Genomic DNA, 9557 nt, shown 5'->3' with positions numbered 1-9557 from the left:
ATGTGTGTAGTGAATATTAAATGTATCATAATTGTATTGAAGGACGTCAGATTGCTGCATGATGTATGTCGATAGCCCTAATATGATTGGACTGTCCGTCTGTCTATAATGAACATCTTGAAACGACTGTAATGTTTATTGATTGTATTGAAGCACCTCGTGATCCTTGTGTAAACGTTGAATCTCATCGCAGTTTTTGTGATGGCCATTTAGAAATACTTTGTCATGTTCTTTCAATTATTTTATGAATAAAGTACATTTTTCATGTATGTGTGAGTTTGTGACAATGCACCTTATAACTTCTCACATTACAAGCGAACCAGTAGGAATAATTTTAACATATTTTCCGTGCATATTTATGTATAGGATCACAATTTGTAGCTCACCATATTTACTAAATGCGTACAATCCATGACTGAGCCCAATCGATGCAGAGTGTCCCTTTGTCTCTCGGTAGGGGCAACTCTCCTAACACCACTCGGAAGCAATTTACCCATTTTACTTATAATTTCTTCTCTGCTCATATAAATGTCAAATTCTCTTTTAAATGTCATAATATATTTTTTTTCTCCATCAGAAGCTTAGGTTGTACATTCCTTACTCTATTTTGCTCTTATCTCGGATCTTAGTCCTTAAGATCTCTCCAACACCTTTTCCCTACTTGAAGCCCCGGTCCTTGAAACCATAACCATAAAACTGTTTCTGCGTGCCCTCGAATGCATTCGTATCATCCCTAAAACATGGCTCCCAGAAATGGATACAATGCTGAATCAGTGTTATCTACTTTTCTGTCATCAATGCCCTCATTTTTTGCCTCCACGCCCATATTGAAGAATCCCGTGCACCCGGAGATATTTTCAAAATTGATTTTTTCTCATCTGCCACATGTCCAATTATGACACCTGCCTGTCTATCCCCTCTTGAAGATCAACACTGTCTTCCTGGCTGGACACAAAATATTTGCCCCATTCTCAAATTATAAACTGTGTCCTTCACCAGTCGTTAATGTTGGTGCTGCGATCATAAGCACTCGGTGCCTGATCGAGGGGCTGAGCATACAGAACTGTTTGTGCTGTTGAGAGACAACGCCTGCCCGTGCTGCTGGCCTCGCTTTTCATCTTGTTTGCTCCCATGCTGGGACTCCTTTGCCTGTCCTTCCTGCAGCAGCCAACGCCTCCCACGTGGCGCTGCTGAGCACGATGACTGCCATCTGAGAGGCCAATCCGTGGCTCATTCAGGAATGTAATCATATTATTGGATTAATAGAAGTGATTATAATGTTGCAAAAAAAATGGAAGTGAAAGGATGGACACTTTTTACGTTAGTCCGTTGGGAGGAGATATAGTGCAAATTATCATATGGAGTGAGCAAATGGCAGAAGAATGGAAACATGTTGTGCCTGTCTTCAAAGGAGGATGTATACGAACCGTGGAAGGAATATACGGTAAAATAGATGCTAAGGAGCGTGGGGAAATTACGAAAAAAAATAAGGCATGAGAAAAAGTATTGGAGAAATGTTAAGGACTAAGATCCGACAAATCCCGGGAACTGATTTTTCACATATCACCGTTCTATGGGAGATAGCTTTAGAGATAGTGAATGCACAATCTATAATTTTCCAAATTTGTCTAGATTCCTGGACGCTCCAATTATATATGAAGTTGGCAAATGTTACAATGCTTTTAAGAATGGAGGAAAAGAGAAAGCAGTGAACTGCTTGCCAGTTAGCGTTAGTTTTGTATTTGGGAATATGCGACATTATATCATTAAGGTAGTTTTAACAATGGAATTAGAAAGGCAGCTTATGACTTGAGCTAGTCAATTTGATTTTACGAAAGGTAAATACTTATAGACAAATTTATTAGAGTTTATAGAGGATAAAACTTGAAGGTTAGATAAAGGGCTATCAGCAGAGAGAGCATACACTGGGATTTCCAAAAGCGTTCGAACTAGTTCCAGACAGACGGATGATAAGGCAGGTAAGGGCACATGGGGTTAGGGGTGATATACTAAAATGGAAAGAAGATTATTTAACGGAAATAAACCAGAGAGTGTGCCTTCACCAGCCTTCCTCAAGTCAGCAGGTAGTGAAGATTGGAATGCTGCAAAGGTCAGTGCTGGGGCTTCAGAGAAGTACGATTTCCATCAATGACTTTGATGGAGAAAGAGAGAATAATGTATCTATGATTCCTGATGACGCATAACTAGATGGAAAGTTAACCTGTGGGAGGACAGAGGGAGGCTGCAAACAATTTTGTGCAGGTTAATTGATTGGGCACAATATTAGAGCTAAACTGAAATATAGAGAAATGTAGGGAAGGGCTCTATAGATCCACGAGTGCGGGCAACACGACACAGAAAATACAGGCAATAGTTCGGCAGACGCTGAAAGCCACTTCGGGGGTGCATTTTGGGAGCTACATATTGGATGAGTGTCTCCCACCAGGTTTGACGAAAGTCGTTGAAACTGCATAGACTTGAAAAAAGCTATTCATCTGCGGATGCATTCTTTATCGTCCTCTGCCTCTCCCATTATATAACTATCAATTTGACTTGTTAAGGATGAAAGATCTTTAATATGCAAAGAGAGCGTTCTTCAGTGTCTTTCACCACCACTAACATTTGAGACACAAAGACGGTGAGACATACAAGCTGAGACACAGGAACAAAGACAGGCAAATAAACACAGTCAGCCTCTCCGGTCCAGATAGGCACACATAAACATATAAATCAAACCCAGACGCACACGGAGTGACAGAGGGGGGAAAAAAATAGTCACATAGATTCACGTTCATAAAATTACATTAATCCTTTGTGTAAATTCTGTTGCCTTTACCGGGGATAAAAAAAACGCTATTGTTTCTCCATCGGGATTGGGCCTTAGGGGGTTCAGTCTGTTGTCCTCTTGTTTCCACACGGACAGGACCGTTTCCAATTTCCTCGTCTTTACTTCGGGGTCAAGAGGTTCCGGGTCATCACCAGCTTCCGGACAGTCTGTGAATCCCTGACCCTGCGTTCTGACCCTCAGGGGAGCAGGGGTCATCTACAGAATCTTAAAGGAAACCTGCAGAGCCAGAACTGTTCATTGGTATTTCATTCAGTTTTTTTGGGTCAGTACGTCGGAGTTTGATGAATGATGGAAAGAAAATGGCATTTACGTTTTTCAATACTTATGAAATATTTATGAGTTTGATAAACAATAAAAGTTCACGTCACCATAAATCCCACACGGTACATTGTCGTCACTTATGTAATAGGAGAACCTATTGTTACTTAATTCCAAACCATTACTTATTAAATGATAATTTCCACGGTTTTGTTGAGTCATCTAATACTAATAAACATTTAGGAACACGGAAGGAGGCTGTTCGGCCGCACTTTGTCTGTTCTACCCTTTCAGTCATGTCGCGGATGAAATCCTTATCAACATTGGCTCCGTAATGATAAATACATTTTTTAACAAAAGTGTAAAATGCAGTCTCTTTTGGCAATCAAAAATTAAATTCCCCGAAAAGTCTTCACCTCACTACGTCTCTTTCCTGTTTCAATATTCTCCTTCAAAACAACTTCATAGAACCCTGGAATGGTAACAGAGCAGAGGGAGGTCATTTACCGCATCGTGCCTGTGCTGGCCCCTGAAAGTGTTGTTCACCTACTGTTACTCCCTGTCGTATCCTTGCAGTCCTGCATTTCTTTTTCTGATAACATATTGACCCAAAACCTTTTACAACCCCTGTTGAGCCTAACTCTACTATTTTCTTACATATGCATTCCAGATACTAACCACCTGCTGAGTGAGCAAAAAACAACACATTAACCTCATGTCAATTCTGCTTCTTTAGCCATTTTTATTAAATGTGTGCCCTCTGACCCTGATTCATCCACCAATGGAAATCTTTCCGCCCATATGTATTCTGTCCAAATTTCTCATGATTTTGAATATATCCATCAAACCTGCATTCAATCTTCTCTTCTCCAAGTAAAACCTACCCAACTAGTTTAATCTATTCACGTTACTGATGTTACACAACCCCGGAATCATTTTAGTGATGCTTTTCTTCCGCCTTCCCAAATGCAGATACAAACTTCCCAAAGGGTGATGTCGGGACTAAACACAAATATCGAGTTGACGCCGAACCAGGATTTTATACAGTGCCCTATAACCTGGCAGTGTTTGAGGGGAGAGCTTCTGGGAAGCATTTTCCCCAGAGCTAACGTCTCGGTGTCCTTGGCCATTGAGTGTTTGATAGGACAGCCTCAATGGCGATTTACGCAGATTCCTGAGACTTTAGGAGTTTCACTTGAATAAATATTTCAAAATAATAATTTAATCTGCTCGGGTAGATGGAGGGAAACGATGGTATTGGAGCGTACAGCAATGAAAATAGTCTAGCTACCCAACAATAGCTTGACACACCTCCAAATAAATGAAAGAAAGCAATTCCTTTATTCCAAGGTGGTAGGGGTTTGATGCTTTCTTCCATTAATTTCCTCGCTCCTTCTTCTCCAGCCCCACATTCCCCAGTCCCCAGAGTCTGTGTTCCCCTAATTGTCACCATTGCATTTGTTGCACCATTACCAGCAATGCCTTCAGTTGCCAAGTCCCAAAACTCTCCTAATTTGTCACATTCGCCTTTACGATGCCCTTCCGAAGTGAATTTGAACTTGAAAAGATAATAGAGATTCTATATAAATACATGTTGTTGTCTGCTTCTCTCAGCATCAGCTCCTGGACAGATGTTTTGCACAGCAGCTAAAAGGAAATAATTCCCTCCCATCGGCTATTGTACATTTCGTGTCTGCCTCAGTGCCAGTTCCGAAACCTGAACAGCTTAATTACATGGTAGGAGTGTTTGGCTCTCTTTCTGTGTCTCCCCCTCTGTATCTATCGCCCTCCATAGTCCATCCTAGTCTCCCGCCTTTTCTGTGTCTCTTCCCATCTGTCTGGGATTATTTCTCCCTCTGTATCTCACCGCCTCCATATAGTTACCTTTCTATATATCGCCCTCTATACATCTCTTGCTTTTTGCCCCTCTCACTGTGCCTTCCACCCTCTGTGGCTCTGCAGCATTAATTATTTCCTCTTGTACATCAATCCGCTTGCAAGTTGGGCTATTACTCCACTTGCCTTCGTCAATACACCTGCATTATAAACTTGGTGTGATGCTTGTAAAAAAACACACAGAATCGCCAAGTCACTTGGAATGTCATTGCCTGTCAGCATTTCAAAATATGTTGATTTATATTGTTCCAAAGAAAGCAAAAAAATTAAGTCGCCACCATCTCAGTTAAAACTTCAAGAAAGGAAAATGGCGAAGTAATTAATGAGAGAGAAACCATTCTGCAAATTGCACAGAGAACAAAGAAAGGAAGGGAGAACATTTTCCATTAATTATTGAAATGATTAATAACATGCAAATGATTCATAATTGATTTGAAGCAAATTGGCAACTTATTATGAAACGATTTTCATTCAAATCACTGCTTGCAGTAGGCCATTTATTTAATTCAATGGTTAATTTAACGTATTTCTTATCTATAATTATGCTATTAATAATGTACTTAGTAAATGTGTATCATGATTATCTATTCAAGAACATGTATGTCCAAATGGCCACCCAATTCTTCTTGAACAAGCGCCTCCACATTGTCCATGATTTTTAATTTCCTTAACTGACAATGCCAACATTTATTGTCCACCCCTAATTTCCATTGAGAAGGTCATGGTGAGCTGTGTTCTTGAAACGATGCAGTCCATGTGGTGTATGTCCTCCCACATTGTTGTGAGGGATGGAGTTCCAGGAATTTGACACAGTGACAGTGAAGGAACAGCGATATATTTCCAAATCAGAATGGTGAGTGCATTGGAAAGGACCTTCCATGTGACGTTGTTTCAGTGTATCTGCTGCGCTTGTCCTCATGGATGGCAGTGGTCGTGGATTTGGATGGTGCTGCTAATGGAGCCTTTTTGAATGCTTGCAGTGCATCTTGAAGCTGATACACAATGTTGCTACTGTGCGTCGGTGGTGGAGTTAGTGATTTTTTATGGATGTGATGCCAATGATTAAATACAAGAGTTATGCAGTAATTCTGAGCTGCAGTATTAATTCCAATGCCTGCACAAACAAATCTAGATGTACAGAATCATATCTCAAATCAATATATCCGGTGCCAAACGGAATAAGCCATTAATATTGACGATAACAGTATGAAATTGGCTGCGATACGGATCAGCAAATTCTTGCATTTCCTGCCACTCTCTATCTCTGGTTTCCTGTGACTCATCCCACTGCTCTGATCCCAGGGTCTCCACAGGCTCTGCTGGCCGTTAAAATGTGCCTGACAGTGAAAACATTGAGCAGCTGAAACAGGATGAATGGAAAACACAGGGTTAGAATGTACTGAATGAACTCGAGAGATTCTCGTCACACGATTCCAAGCCTCGGACTTGCTCTTGTAGCCATCGTATTTACATGGCTTTCAATTCAGTTTCTGGTCATTGATGAACCCCGGCATGTTGATAGAGAGTGATTACGTGGTGTTAATGCCTTTGAACATCAACGGACGGTGGTTGGATTCTCTGTTGTTGCAGATGGTCATTGCCTGACAGTTGTGTGGCGCCATTGTTACTTGCCACATGTCAGCCCAAACCCAGATATTGTTCAGGTCTTGCTGCCTTTTGGCATGGGCTGCTTCAGTATCTCTGGAGTTCGAAATAAACGTTGTGCAATCTTCAGCCCGTCTCACCTTAGGGTGCAAGGCATGTCAATTTGGAAGCAGCTGAAGATGTTTGGGACAAGGGCACTAACTAGAAACACTCCTGCAGTGATGTATTGGAGCTGAGACGACTGACTTCCACCAACCGCAGCCATCTCCCTTTGTATAGCTATGGCTCCAAACAGCGGAAAGTTATACCCCTGATTCTCAATGGCTCCAGTTTTGCTAGTTTGATTGTTGGTTGATTGTTTCTATACGGTGAGAGGGGTTACTGAACAGTAACCAGAATCGGCTAATGAACTTTTACCAAAAGCATAAAATGTATATTAAGCAAGATAAGGAAACTATATTACAATACTTCTTTACCAGAGCTAGCTGTAATTTTACAGATAAATATAGATTTGTAATTATGACACAAGTTACAAAAAATATCATATACTCAGATGCCCCCAGTAATTGGCAACATGTGGTAAAAAAAACAAGACATTCTGAAGCCAAGGGACAGATCCCACCCCAGAAGCTACGGGTCACTCATCTACTCCAGCAGGTACTTGTCATACCGTTAGCCAATCAATCGCACTGAACTAATTCTTTCACAGAGGGTTTATAACCACCACCGTCATATCACTGGCTTTGGAATCTTGTCTCAACCGACGGTTCTCCAAAACACCTTCCACAATGGTTCACCTCCACGGTGTCAAGCCATCCTTCCTACGTTCCTTCCCTCTAAGTCACCACATGCGTCCAAGCTTTCTCCCATTTAATCTCTCTCAGAGATCTAGCTTTCAACAGGATACAACTGCTTCACATGCCTAAATCAAATGGTTAAAAACTTCAGTTGCCTCTTTCGGAACTATGGCTTCTCATCAGCCTTCATCTTCTTCATCCTGAAGCCTTTCTCTTCCCCAGACTCTGAACTTCGCTTAGCAGAACCTTTTCCAGTTCCAGGTCCTCCTTTGACTAGAAGGACTGTCTGAGAATTTCGCCTTTTGCACGTCCCTGGATTCTTGAGGAATGTCTTCTTTAGCTTGGGACTGGCTATCTGACCAATATGATTTAATCGCTCCCTGAAAACTACTTTCAAACAACGTTTTGCTTGGAATTGGCTATTTGTGCCGTCTGGGCTGCTTCTTTCTGGCAGTTGCCTTTTAAACTAAGCTGAAAATTTTGTTGTTTCTATTTTCTTTCATGTGCCTGTGGGAAGGGCCTGCATCTCTGGAACCGTGTTGCCTGGCACAGCCCAGATTCTCCACACCTGTGTTTGTTTAACTTCTCTTACAGTGGTAAGCTCTCATTAGCAATGCAGGCACGTTTTAAAGTCACGCTGAGACTGAGACTCACCTTGACATTTTCATTACACACACATGCTGAAACACAAATCGGCCTTACACTTTAAAGCTGAACCTCATTCCTTACTCCAAATACTGTGATAACTTAGACTATCCCTCTTTCCTAACAGTGGGGGAGTCGGGCTGAAGGGGGGACTTGGTTGAGTTGGGGGATCACTGTGTGCGAGGGTTTAATCCTTGATGATCACGTCACACGGGGTGACTGTGACAGCAGGATTTGTTGGTACGGACAGTATCGTGTTCGTGTGTCTGTGAATGTGTGTGCGTCCCTGTGTGCCTGTGTGTGTGTGCGTCCTGTGTGTGTGTGTATGTGCGTCCCTGTGTGTGTGCGTGTGTGTGCATCCCTGTGTGTGTATGTGTGTGGGCGTCCTGTGTGTGTGTGTGTGTGTGTGTGCGTTCCTTTGTGTGTGAGCCTGTGTGTGCGTCCGGTGTGTGTGCGTGCGTCCCTGTATGTGTGTGTGTGTGTCTGTGTCCCTGTGTGCGTGTGTGAGTGTGTGCGTCCTGTGCGTGTGTGTGCGTCCCTGTGTGTGTGTGTGTTTGTTTGTGTGTGTGTGTGTGTGTGTGTGTGAGTCCCTGTGTGTGTATGTGTGTCTGTGTGTCCCTGTGTATGTGTGTGTGTGTGTGTGTGTGTGTGCGTGCGTCCCTGTTTGTGTGTGTGTGCTTCTCTGTGTATGTGTGTGTGTGTGTGCCTGTGCGTGCGTCCCTGTGTGTGTGTGTGCTTCTCTGTGTTTGCGTGTGTGTGCGTGTGTGTGTGTGTGAGCGAGCTTGTGAGAGAGTGGCTGGAACTACACCTGATGGGAGGAGCTATAGCGATATGGAGAATCGTTCATAATTGGTGGGCAACATGAAGACTAACAGTTTTTTGGGCGATTTGATAAGTGCCAGCATTCAGCTGACAATTCCTTTCTTGGCCACCGAAAAAGAACAGCCTGGAGGTGGGAATGTAGTCATGGTAGAGTGGGCAAAGGCCAGCAGTGAAGGAGCGGTAAATCCTTGCCTTGATAACAGGGGCGGTCACTCTCACCTCAGCTCTTGAGTTTACCTCATTTGCGCATATCTGCCCCCAGGTTTGAAATTAGATCAGGAGCTGAGGGATCCTGGCAGATTCCAAACTGAGCGTGAGTGAACAATTTATTGCTGAATGAAAGTCAATTAGTAGCTTTATCAACGGCCTTCACCACCATTTCATTCTGATGATCGAGAGCAGATTAATGGGGTCGCATTTTGTCGACCCGGATTGTTTACTAAATTCGTGGACAGAACAGACCAGTGCACTTGTCTACTTTTCCACATAAATTCACGTGTTTTAGCTGCTGTGAAGCAGCTTGGTAGCTCAGGAGCACACGTCCGCGGTAATATGCCAGCGTTTTTTCAGGGTCCTTACCCAGAGCATTATCCAATGCCTTCAGCATTCTCTTGACAGCACGTGGAATAAATCTTTCTGGCTAAAGACAGGAATTTGTGATACTGGGGAGAAAACGTGTTGCCTAC

This window comes from Cetorhinus maximus, unplaced genomic scaffold (assembly GCF_964194155.1).
Source record: "Cetorhinus maximus unplaced genomic scaffold, sCetMax3.hap1.1 HAP1_SCAFFOLD_44, whole genome shotgun sequence".
NCBI classification, from domain to species: Eukaryota; Metazoa; Chordata; class Chondrichthyes; order Lamniformes; family Cetorhinidae; genus Cetorhinus; species Cetorhinus maximus.
This window is presented reverse-complemented; position numbering follows the sequence as displayed.